This window comes from Malaclemys terrapin, chromosome 3, assembly GCF_027887155.1.
Source record: "Malaclemys terrapin pileata isolate rMalTer1 chromosome 3, rMalTer1.hap1, whole genome shotgun sequence".
Lineage (NCBI taxonomy): Eukaryota > Metazoa > Chordata > Testudines > Emydidae > Malaclemys > Malaclemys terrapin.
Window position 1 is genome coordinate 187,485,991 of NC_071507.1, and position 24,124 is coordinate 187,510,114.

Sequence of the window (24,124 nt, forward strand, 5' to 3'; positions counted from 1 at the left end):
CGCCTTGAGGATGAGCCAGATGGGTGAATTACAGGGACTCTCCATCTCCAAGAGCACCCCTTGTTGCGATCTAGATACTTCCCTGGGTGTTCGTTGGATCTTTGCCGCTCCAAATAATACTTCCCAATCAGATTTTGATGTGGGAAATAAAACTTGAGGATCCCCTCATATAGTTGCAGGTGGGTGTCTACTTCTGCTACTTGAAGATGTCCAGGAAGAGCAGCAAAGTCTTCTCCGACCATGCATTCATGCATGAGAGAGGCAATGTCCTCCTTGCTAACAGCGGGGCAAAACTGGACTTTTGCCAGCCAATCTAATGGTGACTCCCGGGTTAGAGGACCAAGAGCTTTGCCTGCAGCTCTAGCTTTCTCAGGCGTGTACTCTTGTGCCTGATCTCCATTGGTCGGGTTGATCCTGGCCCATAGCCGATCACGGTGGTGGTAATGGGGGTCATGGCAGCTTACTCCCCTTCTGCTGACTCTCTTCGGGTGGTGCACATAGCACCACTTCTCTCATTCATGTAGCTCTGAGAGGCTCACAGTGGAGCTGCTCCTCTGACTCTCCTGAACTGCTGTAGCTACTGCTTGTTTCTCCTCCATGCTTCTGGAGAGGGTCTGCACTCAGTGCTCTCAGCAGACCTCTTGTGTGCTGCAGCTTCTGCTGGAGCTTCTCAATGTGCTGCTGACACCTAGCGTGTGCTGCCCATTGACCTTGGCTTGAACGCACTTCCTTAAGGAGCTTCCATATGGCAGCCTGCAACTCCTCTCGTTGAACACCAAGCTGGTGGAGTCTTTTTCCATCTTGCTCAGAAGGTCGCTTAGGTACTGCCTCCACAGTTGTAGTCGGCTAATTTGGGAAATATATGCCCTGTTCTGGGACTCAAGGCCTTCCACCTATTATATCCTTGGGGGCAACAGTTTTAGGAAGAAATCACTTGAGACACAGAGAGCCGTAAACTTTAAAAGCAGCCATTTATTGCCACACACTGAACTAACCAAAAACCAGCCAAAGCTAGCTGGGCTATCCCCTAATAATCTAATTCAGTTGCCATAGCAACAACAAGATTCTATTACCACGACAACCAAATACACAATACCACCCTGCCTCCCAACTTGTCAATTTCCATATCCCGGGCTTTAGCCTGATTTTCCAATGTAAGTACTCTGGCTGCCTGTGCAGTGCTGAGCCATAAAGCCAGCGGCCTCTGCCAGCAGCAGCTCTGTAACTGCTGCTGGAGGGCAACCATCGTTCCCTCGGCTGCCCACCAGAACCAACTTTGACAGCAGCCGGAGAAACAAATAGCGCCCCTGACACTGACCTCGATTGTAGCAGAAGGACCTTAAGGGTTTAAGAGGTACTCGAGACCGGTAGAAGTAAATGTAATTCTCCATCTATTATTAAGGAATGTGTGGATTTCGCCTATCGATAAAGCTGGATGCCTGTGTTTGAGTGAGATCTCCCCTACCTATTCTGTGACAGCCTGATCAGCCCTCACAGGATGTTAATGTAAATAGTTAATTTTAGATATTAAGTATTAATGATTGTATTAATGTTAAATGTTAAGTGGTGAATGTTAGTGTTAAGATTCCTTTAAATCTGTAACAATGTAATAGTGTTGTGTATGTGTATACAGAGGTTAAGCATACTACGTTCCTTTTGCGTATGCCAGATCTCTATATGACTACTGCATTGTAATTGTCATATGGTCTATGTATGATTTATATGCTATATAGTCAGTTTCTTTATTTTGGTGCGCCGTTTCACTCTATGTAATTCTATTGTGTTTTATTGTGCTATATAAATTCTTTCCTACCTTCAATATATTCTTTCTTTACTAAACCTAGTGTAACTTCCTATTTCTTTTAAATAAATAATTCTTTTGTTTTCAAAGCATTTCTGCTTCTGTGTTTCTACCCTTGAGCAGAAGGCTGGATCCGTGTCCTTTCAGGGGTTAGCAAGACTAGCTTGCTCTGGAAGCCCTCTGCAGGTCTGGCAATTCCTTGAGGGCGAGCCACAACCTTGTTACCTCTTTCTAAATTGAAGGTGTTATTGTAGGCTCATTTACTTGGCATCTTAAATTTTAGGGTAACACTGCTTCAGTACAAAAATAAAAACCTCTCTGACTGCACACCCCTAGCTGTCATCTACCACAGTGGAACCCATATAGTGTACAACTACACTGTACAACATACAACTACAACCCATATTCAGTGGAGACCCCATCCTGAAAGAAATCTTTCCTGAACCCCCTTTGGGTTCAAATGGGCATCTTCAAACAACTCCACAGCCTCTCCAAGCTCCTCATCAGAAGCAAGCTCCCCACAGACCACAACACACCGACTCAAAGTGGCCAGAACAAAAGATGCAAATCTTGCAGACATATCTCCACTGCTACAATGATCAACACCCCCCACAACACACCTTTCAAAATTCATGGGTCCTATACATTCCTATCACAACATGTGGTGTACCTCATTCAGTGCACTAAATGCCCCATAACAACTATGTGGGTTAAATTAGACAATCACTATGTTCTCGAATGAACTCAAAAAAGGAAAATGATCAAAGACAAAAACACCATGTCACCTGTGAGTGAAAGCCTTTCACAAAGTGATCACTCTATATCTGACCTATCAGTTCTCATTGTCAAAGGAAACCTGCTCAACACTTTCAAAAGATGATCCTGGAAGCTTAAATTCATGACTTTGATAGACATTAAAAATCATGGTCTTAATGAAGACACTGGATTTATGGTTTATTACAACAATTCATAATCTGTAACCCGCAAACCCTCCTTTTTGTCCTATGACTACAGTGGTGTTAATGGGCCACTTCACCTTGAATGGTCCCTTACTTATGCTAAACTATCTATTCAATCTTGTATGTAGGTGTGGCACTCTGAGTACTTTTCCGAGCCCTGAAGAAGAGTTCCTTGTAGCTCAAAAGCTTGTCTCTCTCAACAACAGAAGTTAGTCCAATAAAAGATATTACCTCATCCCATCTTGTCTCTCTACTGATAATGAATGGCATCTGTTACATAACACAAATCTATTTGAAAAAGTCCACCTGTGCATACCGTTGCTCAAAATTTAACCTGCAGCGTCCGCAAGTTTGGCCAATCGCAGCTCCCACTGGTCGCAGTTTGCTGTTCCAGGCCAATGGGGGCAGCGGGAAGCAGCGGCCAGCACATCCCTTAGCCCATGCCGCTTCTCGCAGCCCCCATTGGCCTGGAACGGCGAACTGCAGCCAGTGAGAGCTGCGATCGGCTGAACCTGCCGCTGCTGCAGGTAAACAGACCGGCCCAGCCCGCAAGCGGATTTCCCTGACGGGCTGCATGCCAATGGTTGCCAATTCCTGTCCTAGAGGCAGCGGAAAGATTCAAAAATGTATTGCCTCATAATTTCCCAACGCAAGTCTGACAGTCCCAGTGATGGAATGTGCAGGAATTATATAAGGCCAAAACTCTTCACAGGACAAAAATTCAGAAATTTAAAATAAGAAAAGGAAACATTAAGTGGGAATGACCTCTTATTCCACATCATTGTGGAGAAAACAGAATTTGATGCAGTGACGATTAGCTTTCTCTACACAGTATCAATATGTGAGTACACCACAAGTATGCATTCAGATGAGTATTTCATGTTATACAAATAATGGCACTAACAATATTTTAGTGTGTTTTTTTACATTAACATGAAGTTAAAGTTAGCTCCAGGGATTTTGAAATGAAAGTTAGGGGATTTTGAACTTTGCTATATATAATATCACTTTCATTTGCTTGTCATTTTAAAATATTTAACGCTCTGATCCAAAGCACTTAAGTACTTGTATAACTTTAGAGTACATGAGTAGTCCCATTTAAATCAATGACCCCAATCCTGCAAACATGTGCATGCTTAACTGTGCTCATGTTATTAATTTTTTTGTGTTACTGTAGTTACTTGGAGCTCTAGTCATGAATCAGGACCCTATTGTGTTAGGGGCTCCACAAATACAGAACAAAAAGATGGTTCTTGCCAAAACAGCTTACATTTAAGTGTGAGTAGTTCCATTGAAACCAGTAATACTGTTCACATGCTTAAAGTTAATCACATGCTTAAGTGCTTTGTTGGATTGGTTCCAAAATGAACACATTTATTTAGCACAACGATAGAACAAAATTTATGCTATGAAAACAGTGTAGTTATTTAAGGGTTCAATCCTGTTTGCTAAGTGTTTTGCATGACTTCACTGGGACCAGGCCCTAAATATGTACGTTTTATGTGCTCTGATACCAAGGAAGGCTTGAGAAATATTAGCGTCCAAACAAATAGGCCTTGGATATTTTTCCTGGCAATGAACCACAGGCACAGTGGCATACAGAAAAGTTTTAGAAGTTTGTTGGTAGTATCTCAAAGCACCAAATAAATCTATGGGAGATGGGTTCTTCTGGCCAGGGCTCTGGGGGCCATAGGCCGTGTGTTTGTAGTTTAGTAATGTAAATAATGCAATAATTGCTGTGACCTATATATTTAACTCTATTTTCATAGTTCAGTTTAAAATATTTAATCCAAAGAAAGCACAATTAGTGTCCAACTAAAATATAAAATACCCTTTATATGTCAACAGTTGTATGACAGAAAACTCTGTCTAGGAACAGATGGCAGTGTCTTTGTTAATCTTGCCCCATAGATGAGTGGAAATAAGTTTTAAAACAGCATAGACAGGAAAAAAAAGTGCACATACATGGAGAGCAACAGACAGAATTAGCCAGAACTGGCTAAACACATGAGAAAATAGCTGGTAAAACTTACTGGAGAGACATTTGGTTCTTCAAAGCACCCAGCAGCATAAAACATATCTGGAGATGACTGTTCATGCAGCTGCATGCACTGGAATAACTCACACTTTAACTGCTCTGTATTTAATAACTGAGAACTACAGAATGAAATAGGACATTGAATTACTGCATGTCTTGAAAACAACTCTACTTTTAAACAGGTTTGAGAACTATCCAAATAGTGATCTATTTTCTTCCCTGCCCCAACACATTGTTATCTAAAACTGAACAATGAGGATCATACTGTGAGATTGAAACCATAAATCACGTTCGGGTGTGGGCAGAAGTGCTCCCCACAATCAGGAGTTCTCATCAGAGATGTTCTGATTAAGTGCAGGTTTGAGCTCAGGTGCTGACATGACCTCTATGTGGAGGGCCAGCACAAGACCCAAGCATTGCTTAAGTCACACTTTGAATGCTTAAGTGTTGAATAAGCTTTATGTTGAACCTCTGCACAATGGTGAATTTCACCCATGGAGTTCATCCTGAGAACATGTGCTGCTTAACTTTGCTCATGTTATACATTTTTGTATTCACAGATTATTATTGTGGTGACTGTGCATGGACACAGGAGGGTAAAGCTCCTGGCAACCATTCTGGCTCTAATCCTGATCCCTGCCTGTGTGACAGTGAAATTCTATACTACTGAAAAACTAGATATGTTCCAAACACTTTTATTCACCCAATCAGTCATGTGATTGACTAGGACAACATTTTTTCCCTTAAGATCAATATTGTAAAACCCCCACAGGACTAGAACCTAGGGCTAAGAGGAAGGGAGAAGATGTGGACACTTCTGCATTACCACTGGAAGCCTAGAGTGGATTTCTGCTGGAGGACCCTATGAAACTAGGCTGTGCAGGAAGTACCACCCAGCAGGGCCTCTGTGGTGGCCCTTGCACGGCTCACTGATTCCCTTATGCTGGTATATAAACCAGGAAGCCAGAGAGTTCATGTCTGAGCAATAATGCAGACTGCCTGCTTGCTTCTACTCCAGATCTTTGCGGTAGACCTTAGACTCTGGCTTCTGATCCTGGTTAGTCCCTGACTCTATTTGCAGGCTGCATGCAACTTGGTGCTTGACTCTGACTTCCTGGTAGCCTGATCCTGCTTGATTCTGACCCTGCTACTCCTCTCCTGAGTCCAACAACTCAGTGTACATAGGCAGCCTATGTCCTGGTCCTGACAAATGTGCAGCAAAGGCCTCCTTTAATAAAACTTTGGTTCAAGTTTCCCAGTAGACTTAAAGTCAAAATAACCTCTCTCTCTTCCATTCATGTCTTAAACATATGAATTTATTCTCTATATTTTTTTATTTGTATAATGGGATGTATTAACCGCACTTGGGTCCAGAAGGGGTTAAAAGGAGTTGGAGAGTTCTGGTAACTTCACCTCGTACTCCTGAAGGGCTTAACTGACCTTACCAGCTACACCTGGGGAGAATGTGGTATGTGAAAGGGGAGTTAAAATGGAGAAGACCAGGCCTGGGATCCTCTCCTAAGAAGGGAACTCTGACAATCTGCAGAGGAGCACTAGCTCCAGTGATGAGCCTTAAAGGACCTCAACAGAAGCAGTCCTATAAGTCAGTGTCTACATAACATGGACAGAGACCCCATATCTGCCGGGGTGGATGCACCTTCCCACAACCAGGGCTGAAAACATGAGTTAAATATTGGTGCTTTAGTGCTTATGAAGGACTTTATTTGGAACTTCAAGGACACGGATGCCCTAGAAGCAGCAGAACTCCAGACGGCCAAGCATCCCACTAAAGAAGATAAACATGACCAGGAATGGGTTCTCTGGGATAGTGAGACTGTTACACTTAGCCTCGGTTAGGGCTCTGAAGAGGCCATATGTTGTGTATGTCATTTGGCAACAAGGCAACAATGCTGCTGCTCCTGCTCCGGGAGGCCTGGGCCCCACCGCCATTGCTGCTCTGGGCAGGGGGCAGCCCAGGACCCCACTGCTGCTGCTGTGGAGGGGTGGCTCGGGGTGCTCCAGGTGGAGGGCAGCCAGGGGACCCGCCGCTGCTGCTGGGGGGCCAGGGCACCGCTGCTGCTCCTGGACCGCTGCTCCCGGGCAGTGCCCGGGACCAGCTGCCTGGGGCCACCCAAGCAGTGGCCGGTGCAGCTGGTCCTGGGGCCCTCCCAGCTGCTTGGGCGGCTCTGGGGTCAGCCGCACCAGCTGCTCCAGAAGTCCCAGAAAATCACGGAATCCGTGACCTCTGTGAAAGACTTGCAGCCTTATTCGTAAAGTATAAAGTAGGCACAATGATCACAACAGCATTTTTCTAATAAAGGGGTTTGCACTGGCTTCTTCAGCCAAAACCCCTTCTATCCTATGATGTACCCTACTTAATCTTTTCTCACCCAAAGGATGGCTGTATTTCAATGGTGATGAAGAGATAAGGTCTGAGCCAATGGGAGTTCTGCTAGAACAAGGTCTGCAGGTTTAGGCTTACAATGTTCAGTTCAAACATTTAATAATTAAAGGGGCTATATGAATAAGATATAGCATCATTGGTTTTCCTGGTTATATTAATGTTAGTTTGTTACAATAAAGTTGTTTATCAGTGTTGAATCGGTAGCTTTGGTTTTTTTTTTTTTTTTTTGCTTGTCTTTTCTAATTTAGGGAAATGATGCTATTTTAGTGAGTTTTAGCCAAAACAAATGCAAAGATTAGGCATACATAAGAAAAAAATAGGTCAAGTTGAGCAGAACATCCATTTACCTTACGCAGAGATATAGGACATAAGCATTGACTGTAACAGCTTAAATGTGGAGGAAGCAAGTCTTTATTTTGGTCTTCTGTAAACTGTACCTTTCAGCATTTAATGCAACATTGACAGCAGATTGACTTCTCTTATGTGAATAAGCCTATTAATATTCCTACTGGGACCCAAATCTCACCCCTTTAAATGTATTTTTAGCTCTTGCCACTCCCATCCATCAGAAATAGACTAAAGGCTTGGCTGTAGGCAGCAAGGTCAGCCTCTGCAGCACCCCCTTGTAGTTCAATATGTCACTATACCCCCACCTCAGGGTCTCTGATAATTAGCCACCACCTTTCACAAGGACCAGTGCCTTAGCCCTCTAGCTAAGACACGCTCTACTTCCTCTCCTTCCAGGGTATCAAAGTCCTAAAATAGAAGAGAATATGGACCTCAAGAGGGTCATTCAGCAGGATTCCACCTTTCTCTTCATAGCCTGTGAACAAAGGGTCACTTAGTCATCTTCACCTTATCAGAGAGGTGGGTGAACTGTCTCAGACTCCTGGCTGCAACCAGGCTTCCTGCACACAGGGAGAAGCAGAGGTCTGCGCTACATCCTGATGATCCCCCAACTGACCTAAGCCGTCTCTTTTTAGTTCTCTCCACTCCTGACACATGCCACATGACAGGTGTAGCAGGGTGGGGTTGATTGGGCCCACAGTGCCTTATTAAACCTCCTCAGCCTGTTTGGGGGTTATATACCCACCACAGTGTGTCGTTGCTCTTGTGAATTCAGACTTTTTTTACTGCCAGATTGCAATGTGATTGCAGTGATTAAAACATGCAACCCTGTGTATTGTTTCCATAACCGATACTTGTTTGTTTATGGTTACAGGGAACAATTTTTCACCTTAAAGAATCAGACCATATTAGTCAAGGGTCCACAAAGAAATAGAACAACTCAGAAAAGAGGTCTGTTAAGAGCAGGAGTTCAACTCAGAGATGAGACAGATATTGAGTGAAGTTACATAACCATGTGATGGGCACAGTATAAGTGCCTAAGTATGCAGAGCTCAGTAAAGCAGTAAATTTCCATTTTCAGTTTCTCTTTGTATGTCATTTGCTTCCTCTGAGCACTGAACTGCTTTCTTCCACAAGAGTCACAAGTGCTCCCTCTGGTTAGTTCTGTCTCTTGATCTTCTCTAAAAGCTTGCTCTTATGTGGAACTTCTGATTCTCATATAGCGTCAATTAAGACATGTAGACTGACTGGTTCACTATGTCTAGTTCTGTCAAGCTGATTTCTACCATTTTTCTTTTGTCTTCTGACTTCACAGGACTTCTGTCTTTCCCTCTGGATTGCAGTACTGCCTCCAAATTTTGACAGGATCAGTATGACATTCTAATTTTATAGGGGTTCTTGTATTCCCTCCAGGTTAGCAATGCTGACTGGCTTTTGCTACATGGCATTCTTCAGAATGCTCTCTGTGCAGGTATTTTTCAGAGGAGCATAAGTTCCCCATCTTTCTTATTATAACATTATCCTTCTTTGTCCTTGACAAACTTCAGAAGATGGTAGGCTTTCCCTCTGGCTTTCTCCAGTCATTTCCTTGAAGCTGGGTTATGGCCCCTCCAGCACAACGAGCTCCCTTTTTAAGGTAAACTGATCTTACTGGTCTACTCAGTGGCAGGTGCAATTTTCAGTTTTGGAACTCTGCTTGCATACTCCCTCGCCAGAGATATGTTTCAGTTTTAAGAATTAAGAAAATAGCCTAACAGCTCTGTACTTGTTATGGTCCACATCAGTCTCACTCTAAATGGGGTCCTAGTGTATTGGGAATCACCCTGAGACAGATGCAGACAAAATCTATTTCAGCAATACTATTCTATTCTACCTTATGGAGTCTTTGATCTTCACTTCAGAATCCCTTTATGAGAACCCTTCTTCCATAAACATTTTGAAAAGCTTCTTCATTTATGATCCACAGTGATTTTTTTTTTAAAAACAACAACAGTGTTTACAATATGACATGGCCATATTGGGTCAGACCAGTGGTCCATCTAGCCCAGTATCTTGTCTCTGACAGTGGTTAGCTAAGTTCCCTGTAAGCTGCGTGGTTGTGCAACCATGCAGTAGGGTTACCATTCCCCCGGATTCCCCCGGACATGTCCGGCTTTTTAAGCTAAAAATAGCATCCGGGGGGAATTTGTAAATGTCCGGACTTCCCCCCCACGCAGAGCACGCGCGGCTAACAGTGCTGCCGGCCGGCTGGTATCACTTACTTGGGGCTCCGACACTCAGCCAGAGAGGGCTCCTCCTCCTCCCTCTCTCCCTCCCTCCCTGCATCGCAGATCGGCTCCGGCAGTCTGGAGCTCCTCCCCTGCTGCTGCCCAGCGGCTCAGGCAGTTCCTGAGCAAGTTCACCGAGACATTAGGTGAAGAAAGGCCAACAACAAGGGGGCCAAGGGGTCGGAGAAGGGGCAGGGAGGTTTTGGAGGGGGCAGTCAAGAGACCGGGGCGGGAGGGGCGGGAGTTCGGGGGGAGGCTTTCGGGGGGGAGTGGATAAGGTTTTGGGCAGTCAGGGTACAGGTAGGGGGTAGGGTCCTGGGGGGCATTTGGGGGGGGTCCCAGGAGGGGGCAGTCAGGGGACAAGAGGGGGGTTGAGAGTTCTGGGGGGGGCTGTCAGGGGGCAGGAGTGGGGAGAGGGATTGGAGCAGTCAGGGGATAGGGAGCAGAGGGGTTTAGATAGGTCGGGAGTTCTGGGGGGGGGCTGTCAGGGGGTGGGGAGTGGTTGGATGGAGCGTGGGAGTCCCAGGGATCTGTCTGGGGGTGGGGGTGTGGATAAGGGTTGGGGCAGTCAGGGTACAGGTAGGGGGTAGAGTCCTAGGGGGCCAGTTAGGATGGGGGGAGGGTCTCAGGAGGGGGCAGTCAGGGGACAAGAGGCAGGGAGGCTTAGGTAGGGGGTGGAGTCCTGGGGGGCAGTTAGGGGCAGGGGTCCCAGGAGGGGGCAGTCAGGGGACAAGGAGCGGGGGGAGGGTTGGGGGTTCTGAGGGGGGGAAGTGGGAGGGGCAAGGGCGGGGCTAGGACAGGATGGGGCGGGGCTAGGGCAGAATGGGGCGGGGCTAGGGCAGGACAGGGGCGGGGCTCCTCCCGTCCTCTTTTTTGCTTGCTGGATTATGGTAACCCTACCATGCAGCAGCCTATTTAGCGCCACAGAGGCGTGCAGGGACCTGCTGTGGCCAGAGGAGAGGCACCCCTCCCCCAGCCCCAACCTAGCCCAGCCCCCAATCTGTTGCAGCTGGGGCAGGGGTGCCCCTTCCCCCAGACCGAACCCAGGCCGGGCCCAGACCTGCCGTGGCTGTGGGAGGAGCACCTATCCCGCAGCTCCAGCCCTGGAGCTGCTGCGGCGGAGAGAGGCGCCTCTCCCCCCCCAGCCCAGGTGCTGCTGTGGGGAGAGAGAGCTGGGGGGAGTTCTCTCTCCTTGCTGTAGCCCCAGAGCACCCTTCTGCACCCCAAACCTCTCATCCCCAGCCCCACTTCAGAGCCCACACTCCCAGTCATGCACCCCAACCCTCTGCCCCAGCCATAAGCCCCCTCCCACACTCCGAATCCCTCGGCCCCACCTCCACCACATGAATTTTGTTATGTGCAACAATATGGAGGGGATGTGTTACACATCCCCTCCATATTGTTGCACATAACAAAATTCATTCCGCTTATGTGTGGGAAAAATTAGAGGGAGAACTGGTGGCCAGTGCCAGATACTTTAGAAGGAGTGAACAGAACAAGGCTATTTTGAGTGACCCATTCTCTGTCATCCAGTTCCAGCTTCTGGCAGCTGGAGGTTTAGGGATACCTAGAGAATGGGGTTGCATCCCTGACCGCATTGACCAATAGCCCATGATGGACCTATCCTCCATGTCTGAAGGCCTTTTATTTGCAAGGTTGCTGGCTGTCAGGAATCATTGCTGATCTGAGCTTCTAGTATGTAGTAGAACATCAGCAAACCCCTTGGGTGAGATTGTGGCTGCTGCATGTGGAAATCTAAAAAAAAAAAAAAAAAAATCACTTTCTATTTTTAACCCTAATTTTACCATTTGGAGTCAGGATACAATGGGTTTTCTGGCAGGGACATAATCCTAAAAATACAGCTTATTTGAATAAAGGCTATGCAACTTGAATAAGAAGTTTATGTAGGTATGCAACAGAAGAGAATGTCCTTGGTTAACAATGAATTTAATTCAATTTACAAATTAGAGTGTGTCTGATAGATAAAGTTGATTCTTATATGTAATACATGTATGTATTGTAGAACTGGAAGGTCTGTATTTGATGTGTTGAGCCTACTTAGGGTGCCATACAAATGAATGTCTGAAGATGACCCTGTATATAACCTGAGGTGCGATTACAGGTCTTGTGCAAGTACAAGCCCAGAAGTTTCTCAAATCCACTGATACAGAGTTCCTGCCCATGAAATCCTCTGGGAGGATATTTTGACAAATCATTCCATTGCTGACAACTCTGCTGAAAGGAATTTCCTGCTAGCAGATCTCCTGGAATTGCTCACTTCATTGGGGAGACTCGTTCAACAGACATGAGGGAGATGGCTAAAGAAAGGCAGGGTCGGTTCTATGACATTCTGCCCTGCTGAAGCTTCCAAGAAAAAGAATGGAAACTGAGCACTCCTTACTTCAGACTCAGAAAACAGCGGCTTGGTATTGGATAACCTCACATTGGACACTTTTCCCCCCACCATTTTTGATGTGCAACTTGTATATTAATAAAATGTGGATATTCAAGAATTTTTTAAATTTCCCAGTCCTTCATTGGTATCAAACTATATATTGCCTGAAGTTTAATGCACAATACAGTGAGGTCCCAACACATGGCTGGAAGAGGCTCAGGTCATGCTTAATTTTTAATGAAAGCGGTGCCAAGGCTCAAGCTGGGCAGCTGGAGAGCAGCAGCTGCTGGCCAGGCACCCAGCTTTGCAGGCAGCGCTGCCACCACCAGCAGTGCAAAAGTAAAGGTGGCATCATGGTGGGGGCACTGCCTGCAGAGCTGGGCGACTGGAGATTGGTGGCGGCTGGTCAGGAGCCAGGGCTGTGAACTGCCAAGCTTAGAGATGCCGTGGCACAAATTAATCACTGGGTCCAGGGGTAGGCAAGGTGTAAATAATCAGCATGTTTTCTGCTTGTGCTCTTTGTTGGAGGCATTTCCTTTTTCTGCAACCAATTCTTCCCTGAAGATTTGAAATATGATGTGCCCTTCTTTTGACTATCCAATTCCCCACCCACCACAACCTCCTCATTTTGTGAGCGGAGAGAGGAAAATTGCTTTACTCAAAACATAGTACTACAATTTAGAGTTTATCTGTACAACATTATATAAACAGAACTGGCAATCTTTGTGTTTAACATTGTGCAGTGGTGAAAAGTGGCAAGAAAGGTAGGATCAATTAATATTAAACTTTTGTATTTGGACCATGCATTTACATACAAAACTCAACTAATAAATTCCAAGAGGCTTAGGTTATTTGTCTGTTTTTTTCCCCCCTCGAGTTCCCACCAACCTAATTCCATGAAGCCATTTAAAACGCTGGAAGTAATACAGCAGCAGGTCTCTTCGATATTATTTCAGCTTGTGGAAAGTGAACGTATTAATGAGCACACCACCCCATCTTGCTTGATTCCAGTTCAATGAATCTACCTGCTTATTTTAAGTACTTCTATGGCTCCCATCACCATAGTCTCTGAATGCCTCCTATTCTTTAATGTAGTTATCCCTCCTACAGTCCTGTGAAGTAGTATCTCCTTTTTCATGATAGAAAGTGGAGACACAGAGACACTAAGGGTCAGTTTTTTAAATGTATTTTAAGCACCTAAAGATGCAGATAGGTGCCTGGTGGGACTTTCAAAAGAGCAGGGAAATGAACCTGGATCTCTCAAATCCCAAACTAGGGCCCTAATCACTGGCTCCCAAGGGCATTAACAATATCTTGGAAAACACTGAACACCAGTACTAAACTTAAGCACACCCCTTGCTTGATGCAGAATGACCTACAATCTGACAGCCAATCCCTTTTGGCTCGTTCAGCACCAGCACTAAAGATTTTGCATTCAGGCAGTTGACAACAGTTCTTCTGATGAACAAGACAGGAAATAATTTCTCCCTTTCTCACAGCTGTGTTGCCTCTCTTTAACACTACATCATTGCCAACCCCAAGCATTTGAAAATGAGTCAGGGCCCCCCAGATCATGAGATTATAAATAACTATGGGTTTGTATTTTCCTTCTAGTTTTCAAGTCTTTCAGCATTCACAGTTTTAAATGTTTCTCTCCAACCACGAGAGCTAGAAACTCTGATTTTTCGAAGAAAGCTGAGGTTCTCATTTAGTCATACAGTTCCAGCAGCTTGAAGACTACCACCAAACATCACAAGAATTAGCAACACTAATACTAATGGGAGAGGGCAGTAAACAAAATACATATAACCCAGCATGTATGGAGAAGATCCGAATTGAAAGGTGCTGGTTTAGTGTATGCACTTTTCTGATCATAGCAAGTGGCACTAGTCTTCATATAACAGGGGTCGGCAACCTTCGACATACGGCCCATCAGGGTAATCCACTGGCGGGCTGCGAGACATTTTGTTTACGTTGACCATCTGCAGGCATGGCCCCCGCAGCTCCCAGTGGCCAAAGTTCACCATTCCCGGCCAATGGAAGCTGCGGGAAGTGGCACGGGCAGCAGGGACATGCTGGCTGCTGCTTCCCGCAGCTCTCATTGGCCAGGAATGGCGAACTGTGGCCACTAGGTGCTCTGGGGGGCCGTGCCTGTGGACGGTCAACGTAAACAAAATGTCTCATGGCCCGCCAGCGGATTACCCTGATGGGCCACGTGCCGAAGGTTGCCAACCCCTGTGATATAACAATGCCTTAATGTAAGGGGTAATTTTTCAGATTGGTTGTCTCCCTTTTACAGGAAAAATATGCAGCTCATTCTTAATGCATATAAATGCAAGTGCAGTTTGTGTGAACAATGTCAGAGTTTTATTTTCTGATAGATAAGTTTGCTCATTAAGCAGAACGAGACAAGATTTTTTAAAATGGGGAGCATCAAAAATCCATGAGAACTGTTTGGTGCTAAGCAGTTTTGAAAATCAAGTCACATTATCAGATGGATTTGGGAGACTAGCTTTATAACTAACTTTTGAAAATATTGGCTATCATATTTAGCAGTTATGCAAATTTTTCATCTTTATAGCAAGTTCTAAAATCCTCTGGACAAAGCTGTCCAGTAGGATACTATCTTTACTTTACAGTCTGAGAAAGCTGAGGCAGGAAGATAAATTGGGCTAACGAAGGCCAGAGTGAATCAGGATTGGAATTGGAGAGCTGCTCGCTCTTGCTCTTAAAATAGATTACTAATCCACTTGTTATATAGAAGTATAAAGAGTATACTGTACCATTCAGCATTGTATGTATTCCTAGCACAATGTCTTAAAAGCCTAATACAATATAAAGAATACTGAACTAGTGAATCATAGCTGGGTTTCAGGAGTGATAAACAAAACAGACAAACACCCTTCCAGCAGTCTTTAAAAAAAATGGTATCAAAATCTGTTGATCAGTTGCTGACATAAATCATAGAATCATAGAATCATAGAATATCAGAGTTGGAAGGGACCTCAAGAGGTCATCTAGTCCAACCCCCTGCTCAAAGCAGGACCAATTCCCAGCTAAATCATCCCAGCCAGGGCTTTGTCAAGCCGGGCCTTAAAAACCTCCAAGGAAGGAGACTCCACCACCTCCCTAGGTAACGCATTCCAGTGTTTCACCACCCTCCTAGTGAAATAGTTTTTCCTGATATCCAACCTGGACCTCCCCCACTGCAACTTGAGACCATTGCTCCTTGTTCTGTCATCTGCCACCACTGAGAACAGCCGAGCTCCATCCTCTTTGGAACCCCCCTTCAGGTAGTTGAAGGCTGCTATCAAATCCCCCCTCATTCTTCTCTTCTGGAGACTAAACAATCCCAGTTCTCTCAGCCTCTCCTCATAAGTCATGTGCTCCAGACCCCTAATCATTTTTGTTGCCCTCCGCTGGACTCTTTCCAATTTTTCCACATCCTTCTTGTAGTGTGGGGACCAAAACTGGACACAGTATTCCAGATGAGGCCTCACCAATGTCGAATAAAGGGGAACGATCACGTTCCTCGATCTGCTGGCAATGCCCCTACTTATACAGCCCAAAATGCCGTTAGCCTTCTTGGCAACAAGAGCACACTGTTGACTCATATCCAGCTTCTCGTCCACTGTGACCCCTAGGTCCTTTTCAGCAGAACTGTTACCTAGCCATTCGGTCCCTAGTCTGTAGCAGTGCATGGGATTCTTCCGTCCTAAGTGCAGGACTCTGCACTTGTCCTTGTTGAACCTCATCAGGTTTTTTTCTGCCCAATCCTCTAATTTGTCTAGGTCCCTCTGTATCCGATCCCTACCCTCTAGTGTATCTACCACGCCTCCTAGTTTAGTGTCATCTGCAAACTTGCTGAGAGTGCAGTCCACACCATCCTCCAGATCATTAATAAAGATATTAAACAAAACCGGCCCCAGGACCGACCCTTGGGGCACTCCACTTGAAACCGGCTGCCAACTAGTCATGGAGCCATTGATCACTACCCGTTGAGCCCGACGATCTAGCCAGCTTTCTATCCACCTTACAGTCCATTCATCCAGCCCATACTTCTTTAACTTGGTGGCAAGAATACTGTGGGAGACAGTATCAAAAGCTTTGCTAAAGTCAAGAAATAACACATCCACTGCTTTCCCCTCATCCACAGAGCCAGTTATCTCATCATAGAAGGCAATTAGGTTAGTCAGGCACGACTTCCCCTTCGTGAATCCATGCTAACTGTTCCTGATCACTTTCCTCTCCTCTAAATGTTTCATAATTGATTCCTTGAGGACCTGCTCCATGATTTTTCCAGGGACTGAGGTGAGGCTGACTGGCCTGTAGTTCCCCAGATCCTCCTTCTTCCCTTTTTTAAAGATGGGCACTACATTAGCCTTTTTCCAGTCATCTGGGACCTCCCCCGATCGCCATGAGTTTTCAAAAATAATGGCTAATGGCTCTGCAATCTCACCCGCCAACTCCTTTAGCACCCTCGGATGCAGCGCATCCGGCCCCATGGACTTGTGCACGGCCAGTTTTTCTAAATAGTCCCGCACCACTTCTTTCTCCACAGAGGGTTGGCCACCTTCTCCCCATGCTGTACTGCCCAGTGCAGCAATCTGGGAGCTGACCTTGTGCGTGAAGACAGAGGCAAAAAAATCATTGAGTACATTAGCTTTTTCCACATCCTCAGTCACTAGGTTGCCTCCCTCATTCAGTAAGGGGCCCACACTTTCCTTGATTTTCTTCTTGTTGCTAACATACCTGAAGAAACCCTTCTTGTTACTCTTAACATCTCTTGCTAACTGCAACTCCAAGTGTGATTTGGCCTTCCTGATTTCACTCCTGCACGCCTGAGCAATATTTTTATACTCCTCCCTGGTCATTTGTCCAATCTTCCACTCCTTATAAGCCTCTTTTTTGCGTTTAAGATCAGCAAGGATTACACTGTTTAGCCAAGCTGGTCGCCTGCCATATTTACTATTCTTTCTACACATCGGGATGGTTTGTTCCTGCAACCTCAATAAGAAATGAGGTGATTGAGCTAGAATGAAAAGCTACAATTTGAAGTTGTCTGAAGAAGATATGGAAGCAGGTGTAAAACATAACCAGCGTAGCTATTCAAAAAAAGTAATTTGGTTGCAATTTACCTATTGTTTTTAATCATAACATCAGTTTTAAGTGTATATAAAGCTAATATGTAAGATAACAGTAAAATTCTGTTTCTAGTTGCATCAATTACACCATGTAACAGCAAGAATAAATTTGGTCCATTAACTTAATGGATTACTGGGTTTTTCTTAGTCATTTTGAATCCCAAGGAACAGGAAACAAATGTTTTCTAGTGGTAGCGGGGTAATATACAGAAGTTCCAAGTCTTTAACTATCTGGTGGGTAGATATTGTCATTACCCTATTTTCATACACTGCTACCTCGATATAACACAACCCGATATAACACGAATTTGGATATAACGTGGTAAAGCAGTGCTCCGGGATGGGGTGGGGCTGCACACTCCAGAGGATCAAAGCAAGTTCAATATAACGCGGTTTCACCTATAACGCGGTAAGATTTTTTGGCTCCCGAGGACAGCGTTATATCAAGGTAGAGGTGTATATTGAAGAATTCAGTTTAGGAGATGGCTGTGTGATTTTTGCAGAATTCTCCTAGGACTGGCACTTCATCTGAATACAGGGCAGACAATTGCCATCTTCAGAGGCAGAAAGAAGTATATTTATAGCCATCACATGGGCTTGCCAGATCCACTTGTCAGTATGCTTGACATAAGAATGGCCATACTGTCAGATCAAAGGTCCATCAAGGAGAAATTAACCATTTCCCCTCCTCCCTTCCACCAACTCCTGATGGATCAAGATACAACCCCCTTGGATCTAAAAACAAGGAAAATCAATCAGGTTCTTAAAAAGAAGGCTTTTAATTAAAGAAAAGGTAAAAATCATCTCTGTAAAATCAGGATGGAAAATAACTTTACAGGGTAATCAAACTTAAAGAGCCCAGAGGACCCCCCTCTAGCCTTAGGTTCAAAGTTACAGCAAACAGAGGTAAACACCCTAGTAAAAGGTACATTTACAAGTTGAGAAAACAAAGGTAAACTAACACGCCTTGCCTGGCTGTTTACTTACAAGTTTGAAATATGAGAGATTTGTTCAGAAAGATGTGGAGAGCCTGGATTGATGTCTGGTCCCTCTTAGTCCCAAGAGCGAACAACTTCCCAAACAAAGAGCACAAACAAAAGCCTTCCCCTCCTCCCCAAGATTTGAAAGTATCTTGTCCCCTTATTGGTCCTTTGGGTCAGGTGTCAGCCAGGTTACCTGAGCTTCTTAACCCTTTACAGGTAAAAGGATTTTGGAGTCTCTGGCCAGGAGGGATTTTATAGTACTGTACACAGAAGAGCTGTTACCCTTCCCTTTATAGTTATGACAGCTACCTACCCCAATAAAGGAGAACTAACAACTTAAAATGATTTGTTCAAAAATTTTAAGTAACACTTAACTTTCAAATGCCGGAACAGCAAATGTAACTTTTCTTGTCTGCATAGTAAACACTGGCATTTTTATTTGTTTGAATAATCAAAGTGGTGCTTTCCATGCCTTCTTGGTTGCAAAGATTTGAACTGCTTCCTGCTGAAGGTCCATAGTCTGGGCCAGCTCATGCTCTACTGAGATGGTTGCAAGGCCGACCAGCCTCTCCTGTGTCATTGTGGAGCGTAGATGTGTTTTTATTAACTTCAGCTTGGAGAAGCTGCGTTCTCTACTGGTAACTGTTACAGGAAGTGTTAGAAGTATGCGCAGAGCAACAAAAGCATGTGGAAAGAGGGTGGTAATTTTATTTGTGCACATATATTCCAGAACAGTCTTTGGAGTTGATCCTGCTGAAATGTATCTTGAAAGGGCTTTCAGTTCATCACTTAAATCACTTGCATCAATATCGTGCATGTCATCATGTGTCAACACTGTCTCTAGTGCCCTGCATTGCTGGTGTAGGTCTTCTTCAGGTATAGTGAGGAGTTTTGGAATATCATACAACATCCCAAATATACTGCTGTGTTCCTTGAGCTGCCTGAAACGTTCTTCAACTGACTGTATTGCACAATCTAGCACCTGGTTAAAGAATTCAACTTTGAATTGTTGTTGGGGTCTCTTATGGGATTATCCCATGCCTTGTAATCAAAATGTCTTCTTCTTCAGTGACTCTTGTATTCTTGACTGGGTGGGAAAATAGCTTCAGTGTGAAGTCCTTCTGCCAACTTCTGTGCACTCTTCAGAACATTTTGAAATCCCTCATCTGACCAGTAAGACTGTAGGTATGACTTGCTTTGTCCAGTTATTCCATTGCTCCAGATATATCAAGGTCAACACCTTGGAGTCTCTTGCTTATAACATTTATTTCCAACAGTATGTCATGCCACAACACTAAGCCACTGGTGATTCCATTTCCCTCTGCCACTGTTCTCCCATGAACAGTTCCTGTCAAAGAATTATCCTCCATAATAGCAACTATGGCATCATCTATCTTCCCAATTTGGTGTTTGATAGGCTTTATCGCCTCCACTCGACTTTCCCATCGTGTGGTACTCAGTGGTTTCAGTGTCAGAGAGGATGTTCCCAGATGTTGCTTCAAAATTTGTCATCAATGAGTTGATGCAGAGAAAAATACATAGAAGCTTTGAATTACATTAAAAAATTCAGCAGCCTCACTAGAAGCTGATGCTGCATCACTGACCACCAAGTTCAATGAATGAGCATTGCATGGGACAAAAAAAGCTTGAGGGTTTAACTCTCGGATCCGTGTCTGCACTCCTCTGTTCTTTCCTCTTATGTTGGCACCATTATCATAGTCCTGACCTCTCATCTCAGCTATCGCAATTCCTGTATCTTCCAGCTTTTTAGGAAGCACATTTGTCATACCAGCTCCTGTAGTATCAATGTCAATAAATTCTAGAAAATGCTCTCTGACAGTCACCATTGCAGGGAAATTTTCACTAGGTTCTGTTGTTGTTACAAAATGCACCATTAAAGTCATTGGTTCCGTTTGGCTGATGTCAGGTGTGCAGTCCAGAATAACAGAGTAATATCTTGCTGACTTCAGATCTGCACAATCTTCTGTTTAACTTTTGTTGCCAGTAACTGTATGATCTCATTTTGAATTGTTTTTCCAAGATAGTGGTGTGTGTACATTTCTTGGGTGGTTACTCTTCTTAGATGCTCCTGGAGTACAGCATCAAACTCAGCCATCAGCTCCACAATTTTAAGGAAGTTTCCATTGTTTGGCACATACAGCTGTTCTGAAGTGCCACGCAGTGCTAGGTTTTGGGTAGCAAGCATTCTTACAATGGCAATGAGCCTTTTCAGAATATTTTGCCAGTAAAGAGACTCAGATGCAATCTTCTCTTGATGCTGATCATCTATGGTGGCCTTTAACCTTAGTCTCATCTCAAGCTCTTTCCACCTATGGAATGCTCTCTGGTGATTTGCTGCCTTCTCATGACATGCCAGATTTCTAGCCAGATTTTCCCAGTCCTTTGTTCCTGTAGAACCCAATGTGGCTGGAATATTAGACTGGAAGAGTTTGCAACAAAAACAATATGCAGCATTTTGGGTTTTTGAGTACATAAGACATGGCCTCTCCACTTTGTCTGCATTGGGGATTTCACGCCAGTAATGTGTTGGATGGAAACTTCTATTTTCATTGTCTTTGGGGATATTAAGTTTTTCACTTGCTGTGGCCCGTGCAGTACAAGGAAGTCCCTCAGGCTACTGCTCAAGAGGGTCCACAGTCCTGGATCATCTAGACTTAAGGAACTAAACTCAGCAGCAGCTGTTTCTTGTGCCTCCACCACACTCTGCTCTGATCTACACTTTTCTTCAGGAATGTGCATGGTTACAGCCATTTGAGATGGAGATATGGATACTGCAGTAGCTGCCAGGTCACCTGCACTCTGACTAACTGGAAGATCAGGAATCTCCTCACCACTCACATCCTCACTGGAGCCGGAAGGCTCACCGTGAACATTTGTGTCTATGTATCTCAAGAGAGCTCCTTCCAGCTTAGAAAAGCTTCCTTTGCTTTCTTTCTTTTTCTGAATGCTGCCCCAGAGGGGCGTTTTCTTCTTTCACTCATGACTGCTATAGTGGCTCTCAACACTCAGTTGAAGTGGACAAATAAGCAGGCTGGTAGCAGGGCCTGAGTGAGGGAAGATATCAGCGTCTTAAGGGCCTAACTGGTTCCTACTACTTCAGTTGACTGCCTGTTCTCCTCAAGTGGGTTCAGGGAAGCAGCAGGAAACAGAAAGCTCTTTGAGAAGCTGGTGTTAATCAGTCCAGGCTCCTGGGGGTGCTAGAGAGGTACATAAGACGATCCTCCTCCTCTCTCTCCCTGCAGCTCCTGCTGCTTTCTGTTATTCCCTCTCACCTTTTCTCCTGACTGCCTGTTATGTCTCTTGTGCCCTCCTTCCTCCGGCACAGCATTCCACCATCTTTGGGCATCTAGAGCAGAGAGCGTATATATGCACCAGCAGCAGACACAATTTTCTACACTCTGGGTCCTAGTGGCGCCCCCCCACAGTCTGGTACCTGAGGCGGCCACCTCAGTTCGCCTCAGGGTAAGGCCAGCCCTGCATCTAGCCCAGTATCCTGTCTTCCGACAGCGGCCATGCCAGGTGCTTCAGACAGAATGAATAGAACAGATAATCCTGAAGTGACTATAAATGTAACCCTTCTGTCAGGAGTAGTCGACAGAAACAAGGGTCTGGTTCAATATGTAGGGGTTCCTCTTAACAATACAAAACAGAACTGGGTCGAGCCCCCACTCAGTAATCTGGAAAAACTTTTAACATCATCCCTGGCTGCTTCTAAGAGGCAATACTTTCCCACTTGCAAGCACTGAGTCTGTGTCTAACAAAAGAGAACTTTTACTGAAAGTGAACCAAGCATTAATTTGGGAAAACACCACAACCACATTCAAAAGCATGTGACCATAGGCAAACCCAACCCCACAGTGCAGTGGGCAGTGACCTTTGCCTCAGTTTCCCATCTTGCAATAGGAAAGTCTGAGGAACAAATGTCCATTTAACACATCACTCCCCTCTCCCTTTGGTCTGCCCCACTCACAGTTGTCAGTCCTTGATTAGCAAAGACCCAGAGTTCAGAGGTAAATTCATGGGGTTCACGTCCCACTCCTGGGGTAGAGGGGCATCAAGTGATGCCTCTGCTCCTGTCTCTGCTGCTGCCGGCTGCCATCCTACTGCCACTGGATGCTGCTCCTTCTCTGCTGCCTTTGGCCACTGCTGCTGCTGTTTCTCTTCCACCACAGTAGACCGCTGCTCTCTGCGGCTGCTGCTGGCCTCTGTCTCTCTGCTGCTACTTCCCCTCCCATGATATCATGTTCTGAGGTTCCACCACTTAACCCAGCTGTAAGTGATTCCAGCAGGTGCTGGGGAACCTCATAGCCACTGCAGTCTCTGTGTTGTCTTTCACTGTCCCCACACAAGGTCTAAGGTGTAGCTGCTAGACCTGCTCTCTAGGAAACACCAGCCAGAAACAAGGACGCTCAATTGAATCTAATCTGCTTTGTCGTTAAATGCTGGAGAGGGGCAGGTCAAATGGTGTCTAGGATTCTTTTGGGCAGAGTCCACACCACCAGGTAGAAACCTATCCACACCTACTCTCATCTGCACTGGGATTTGGCAACCTTACCCCTGCTTAGCAAGTGAAGTTCAGGGTGACCCCCTCAATCAGGACATGCTAAGCACAGTTCTGCTGCCCTTTTCCTCATACAATAAGGATAACAATATTTCATTACCCCTACATTCGAATACTAGAGTGATTTGTAACCCAAAAGCAGCCAAAATTGATCATTTTGGCAAAGCAGCTTCATCATGCTGCATACCTAAGGGGGAGGGATAGCTCAGTGGTTTGAGCATTGGCCTGCTAAACTCAGGGTTATGAGTTCAGCCCTTGAGGGGGCCACTTAGGGATCTGGGGCAAAATCAGTACTTGGTCCTGCTAGTGAAGGCAGGGGGCTGGACTCAATGACCTCTCAAGGTCCCTTCCAGTTCTAGGAGATGGGATACCTCCCTTAATTATACCTAGGCAGAGTAGACGTGTCTATGCAAACGTGGGCTGTTTCTGAAGTTTTTTCCTCCCGAGTGTCACTAGATGTCCAGGGAGAGCTCACCCTGCTTACATCAAGATAATTACAAAGGTGTGCTAGGTATCTCACAGAGCCAATACTTAAATAGTCAGGATTTCATAAATCAGAATATACCATGACTCATTTCACTTGTCCAAATTGTGGTGAATGTTTAAAAAAAAGCTTTAAATAGCTCGCTTTTTGTAGGCTTCATGGAAGAAGCAAGTTTTCAGGAGAGATTCAAAAGAGATAAAAGAGCAGAAGGAGTGTAGAGAGAAGATGAAGTTGTACATGTAGTGCCTCAAAAGCAAACAGATACAGAGCCTGTTGAAAATAAGTCATTACTAGTCTAGGGAAATATCTTGAGAAAGATTGGGCTTTTACACAGCATGTGATGATTTGTGGCAGGTCCGACCCTACTGGGGGGCAAAAGGAGCAGCTGCACCCCCAAACAATCTTCAGGAGCCCCAAAATTATTGTTAGAAAGGCCAAAATATGTACAAAGTTATCCAATATTAAGCAGTGGAAGTGACAATGATGGGGCTATATATTTCCATCTGTCTGCTAAGTCATTTTTGCAATTGACAACTCCATGTTTTCATGTTTGTTTTTTAAATAGCAACATCCAGGACTCCCAAAATACTCACTTGCCAGCCCAATAATGAGACACTAGAACCAGCCCTGATACCTGATAGAGAATAGGAAAGGATATACCCATTCTTCTGGAACTTCTTTTAATCAATCTGATTTGCTACTCTGGTTAGAAAATGAGA